Source organism: Lampetra fluviatilis, chromosome 3 (genome assembly GCF_964198595.1).
Source record: "Lampetra fluviatilis chromosome 3, kcLamFluv1.1, whole genome shotgun sequence".
Classification (NCBI taxonomy): Eukaryota; Metazoa; Chordata; class Hyperoartia; order Petromyzontiformes; family Petromyzontidae; genus Lampetra; species Lampetra fluviatilis.
Genome location: NC_136277.1, coordinates 3,712,119 through 3,717,895, shown reverse-complemented (window position 1 = coordinate 3,717,895; position 5,777 = coordinate 3,712,119). Strand labels below are relative to the sequence as shown.

General features: G+C 39.3%; 1 long non-coding RNA gene across 1 annotated transcript; it reads right to left on the bottom strand.

The window, feature by feature from the left end:
* Positions 1–2,445: 2,445 nt before the first annotated feature.
* On the bottom strand, positions 2,446–5,178 carry LOC144948828 (uncharacterized). The gene is made up of 3 exons (XR_013640198.1): positions 5,038–5,178; positions 4,721–4,865; positions 2,446–2,525 (listed from the first exon to the last, which is right to left on the bottom strand). It is a non-coding gene; the product is annotated as an uncharacterized LOC144948828 (long non-coding RNA).
* Positions 5,179–5,777: the final 599 nt, after the last annotated feature.

Here is a 5,777-nt window from a genome sequence, read left to right as displayed (position 1 = left end):
TGACTAGTCGTGAAGGGCCTGCTACACTCCAACCACCCATCAAACTAGTCAACCTGGTCTCTGTGCACAGTACTTGTGACGTTATTCGCCAATAAAAAATATGAACGATCAAGACAGCAGTTTCTAACCAATGCAAAACTCTCGACCCTGACACCAGAGTCGGTGGCAGAGGTGTCGATGTTTATGATACAGCTGCGTCAATTTTCAAATATTGCTTGGACGTGCTTGCACCGCTGATTGTCCACCTGGCAAATATTTTGTTCAGTGACGGCTGTTTTTTCGGTAGTGATGAGGGCTCTGAGGTGGAAGCACCATCTTGCTAAAAATTGTAACAAGAAAAAACCTGCCATTTATCTAATATCATGTGTGTATATATACCCACATCCTTTACAAATTGCTATTAACAATTACAATGTTTTCTTAGTTGTGATGAATACTTTTATTAGAATTCCACAATACATAATTATATGTAATTATACAAACCTGCTCCATTCTATTGATTGGAATTTCAATTATACTTAGAAATTACTTTAAAAGAAATAGCACACATTTTCTATGGCTATCTTTCTTCTTGTAGCTCACCTCATGTTTGTGTCATGCAACTTTGTACCATGTCAGTATCATGTTAGAAATAGTTTAGTATCTAAGTACCGTATCTTAAAATCCCCACATATCGCCTTAAAATTACTTTTTATTTCCATTATATTTCATGGAAGATTTATTGCTGACTGTTTGCTTTGTGGCTATCTTGAGAAATGTATTTCGAATTGCAACATTCAGGATTATATTCGGAATGAGATTCCATTGGAACAATATTTTATTAATCATCACCAACATTGGATTTTGGATCAAAAGTCTAATCTGAATTAGGGACATTTATTTAATCAATTGTATTTTTTTTGTCAGAATGCAAAGGGATTATAATAACATTGGCAGGGCTAATTTCACTTTTAAAATCACAGTTTAAGTTAGAGAGTGGAGAAACATCATTCAGTGGTTTTGAAGGAATTTCTTCATTGTGTTTGTGTGCCCCTGGGGCACTGCTGCTTTCGGAAGAAAAACTGTTCTCTTCATCTGGGGTGACTCCAACACCAGCTTCTGCGTTTGATGAACAATCATTCATTTCGGGTTTCTGAAAATGTAATCATACAACATATTAAAACATGTTCTCAATTCCGAATAATAAATTAAGGCATGCATGTTGAACTTCTTTCGCACCATACATAGCCAGATGTGCTAATACAAAATATGCTTCGGTTCATCATCTGTAAATTTCAATCCAATCCTGGTTGGAGCCCTCTTCACGCCACTGCCACCTCTAACGTTCTTGTGATGCAGCTATCCACCCAGCGCCTGTATGCAAAATTATTTAATCGCTCCATCTCCTTGGTGGAGGAACTTTTCAGATATGTTCCATTCCTTGGCTGCCACTACATTATTATTCTTAACCATCATTCAGAATGCTTCTAAATGTGAAGCCATCCTGATCGAGATGAGTCTCACCATGTCCGTATTAATCCACTATTCATTTCTCAAACTGCATCAGTGTATTGGCTTCACTCTTGATTCCACAGTATCCTTCAATACGCACACGAATAACATATTTCAGTCTTGGAGCTACCACCTCAGGGCCCTCTGTCATTTACTCATCACCACCGAAATCATCAATGCCTGCAGGATAATCGGGTTTCGCCTCGACTATTGCAACTCATCCTTACTCGACCTTCAAGTAACGATATCAGTTGAAAAACCATATCACTCGTGTCATCCTCAGTGCCTGTCACTCTTGGCTAGATTCTGTCACCACCCTCCACTGGCTTCCCATCGCCAGCAGGGTTGGCTACAAAATATCCTGCTGCCTTTACCACCGCACCTCTAATTTCAGTCGCTCCTATCATCCTGTAACTACTGCTCACAGTAGAACGCTCTCTTGAAGTGTGACTCGCAACCTCTCCATATCAAGAACCGGGACTGTTACTGCCGGGTGTGATTTCTGCATGGCAGTTGCTGCCATCTGGAACACTATTCAGATGCACATTGGCAGCATAATTCAAACTATACCGACTTTCATGAGATGTAAAGGCTCCACCTCTTTCGTCTGGCTTTTTGAGCGACACTGAGCTTTGGCTCTGCGCCTCAGTCACGGTCATTTATGTCTGTGAAATATTGTGTGCATTAAAACATATATTATTGGTACTTAACAATAGATCTCTTAACAAGGTTTCTATAAAATATAATGCAAGTGTTTACAAATGACGGCTGGAAAAACATTGTTTACTTATATCATTTAACATTTAAATTACGTGCTCAATTTTATCACTAATAAAACAATTTGCAAATGAAATGTGCAGTAATCAAATAATTTGCAATAAAATATGGTCTTACTTTATCTTCATTCCCATCTACAAACGTTATTAAACGTCCATTGCTGTTTTGTGTTGGTTTCAGACATTTTCCAGCTTTCAGTTCTGCTATAAGTTCAAAATTTAAGCTACTTGACGCTTTGAGGTTGATTTTTTTAACACCTGAAAAACAAATGTACAAGCAATGTGTGCACACGTCTTCCAAATAATGAGAATTTGCATCATATGATATTTAGAATGATCATGTTGCTTATACAATACTATATTTTCAAACCATAAACCGATGACCAATCCAGACAAATGTTATTCAGCAAAAATCGATCATCCGTAAACTCTGGATCAGTTTGTACCCTTCTGGGTCTCATTAGCAGGGTTAAAGGTGAGAGGAACACAGCGACAATATAGGGCTGTAGTAATTTCAGGAAGTAACAATATATACAACACATGCACTTTCGTGGAGCATCATAGTTTTGATTAAACAGATGCACATTCATCTGGCCATGTATTTTTAGGCCATAAAAGCCCAATAGAATAAAGAAAATTATGGGAAATATGAATAATGTAAAATGTTAATATGAGTCCAGTCGCATGGCTACACATGACTATTCTACTCTTACCTGAATACCAAACATTCCAAAGTGACTGCTTTCTGTTAACAATTAATATAAAAATGTTTCTAGGTACTCATGAACAATTGTACACAGTATATGTTCCATTAGTTTAATCGTGGGTAATGTTAGTGTAGATATTCGATTACTGTATTTTCCCGCATATAACCCGCGGGGTATACCACTTTTTACAAACAAAACAAGACCCTACGGGGTATATGGAGGTGCGGGCTATCTGAAATTTGTTGTACACAAAACGCTATTTTTGCGGGGTATATGCGTCTGCGGGTTATATGCGTATGCGGGCAATATGCGGGAAAATAGGTAAATGAAAAAATCATAAGAAGTGCGGAGCATATGTACAGCAATACGATATAGGTAGCGATAAAAAAAATGTATGCCAGCACAATACAGTACTGAGAGAAAACGATAGGAGAGGCACAACTATTTCCGGCTATGGGATTATATCTGTATTTTGGGAGCGTAACCCTTCCACTGCCTGTATTTATGTTTGTTAAAGTTATTTCGCACTGCTAATCAAACGTGTGGGGGGAAGACAAAAAGTTGAAATCGTTTAGCAGATTGGATAAGATGGCAATGCAGATTGAAGGCATGTCAGGCCGGATATGGTTGTAGTACATGTTGTAAGAGAAAAACGATCGTAAGTCAAAGTATATTTGGATGTTGTAGTGGTATTACAAATCTCACTCTTTTGAGAGCTGTTGGCAGGTATTACATCATCAATCCCACCCTACCAACTAGGACATCAAAAAGCCCTCATATTACTAAGTTGTCGGCTATACGGTAAGTCCTTACTTAATGGTGGTGTTCACACAATGCGCTTTCGCTATAATGCGGTTCTTAAATTTGGGAACACTTGGCAAAAGTGGAACGCGACCGTTATAACAGAGAAACGCGCCCGTTATAATGCAAAATGCGCCTATTATAACACAGAAACGCGCCCGTTATAACACAGAAACGCGCCCGTTATAACACAGAAACGCGCCCGTTATAACGTGGTTTCTGAGCGGTCGTCGATGAACTACTTTCTTGAGCTGCATGGCTCAGCGGTATGATACAGTATATGGAACGATACAGTAATGCCGAGGCATATCCTCAGTTATTTGTCCTGCCATCTTCATGTGTGTGCGTACATCGCCAACATTTATTGTTACATTATATATGAGGAAATAGTTTTCGCTTAAGGGGCCGTCCATTAATGACGTCACGTACCTAGGGAGGGGGGGTCAGACGTTTGTGACGGGGGGGGGGGTGAGAAATGTGACGTCACATAAAAATGCGCAACTTTAAATAAATACAGACAACACGTTCTGCGTTATTAAATAGACTTTTTGATAAATGTTTTCTCCTACAACATCAGAGTGCAGCGACACATTGAATACGCACTCCAATGACAATAGTTTACAGCGATTTGAAGCATGTTTTATAATTTGGGGGGGGAGGGGGGCAGAGCTTTGTGACGTCATATTTTAGGGGGGTCTGACTTTTTGTGACGCCGTGTGACGAGGGAGGGGGTCAAAAATCGTCCAAAATCGCGTGAGGTCATTTACGGACGGCCCCTAATGCATGTTTTGCTTCACGTGGCACTTTTCAGGAATGTATCTACCGCATTAAATAAGAATCATTAATTCACCGAGCAGTGGTGTAAAATCTGGTGTATGACTTGTGCTTTACTCTGTTTTATGGAGCATAGATATACTTATATGTAGAGCAACACCAGACACTCACCTGACTTGCATGGTAGTGTTTTATAGAGGCTGGCACCATCATATCTATTTATTTGTGGATGAGATGGTGGAGGCGGTGCCTGTGGTGGTAAAAATGAATATTCATCTGCTGTAATGCTGATGATATCAGAGTCTCTTTCTCCCTCCTATAAAAAAAAGAGTTGTATCAATCATATTAAGTTGGTGTAAAAGAATAAATCCAGATGTGAGACCTTAATCATCTATAGGTTATAAGTGATGGTGAAAAAAAAATGTATTCTCATGGAATTGGGTTGCGTGTGGTGGTTTATGTGTCAGAATATGTACCATGTCACTTACACTTTCAGACTCTGGAATGTCAGTGTTTGACTCCATGTCAGTATCTGCTGCCACTGGCAAGTCGGAGAGCTCTGGAAGTTGGGCAGCTTCATCGTCGTCCATTTCACTTCCTGAGATGTCATCACCTTCGTTCAGTTTAAACGTCACTCTCCGGCCTGGTTTCCGATTTGTTGGACCCTGTTCACATGACTAACACAAGTTAAGATGTTAAACGTGGAACAGGGTGTTGTTGTGTAATGCTTTATACACTGGAATTAAAAAAAGTGCTGCAACGCTTTTTATCAGTACATTTTTTTACCAATACATCACAAATGGTATCAATGTGCGGCCCACACATTAAGATGCAACACTTTTATAAAATGAAAATATATATTTGTATAAAAGATATAAAATAATTTACGTGAGGTAATCATTTGCCAGGGCAGACTGAATTAAATTGTGTCAACCACCCTGGGCCTGTGTTAATAACAATAGTAACCAGTGTTTCTATTACTCATGAAAACTACAGCATGTTTATACATATGGAAGGAAAATGGAGCACCCAGAAAGAAAAGAATATTCGAGAGGCAAACACGATATCATGAAGTTGGGACCGATGATAAAGTCCACACTTTGCTGTATAATTTTCTCTCGGCAAGCCAGGGTTACACCTCGACGTCCACAGGAAGGGAGTTTCACAACAATCCCCCAACTCTCAGCTCCACAGTGCTGGATTATAAGCATGCGTCGCCATCGTCTAA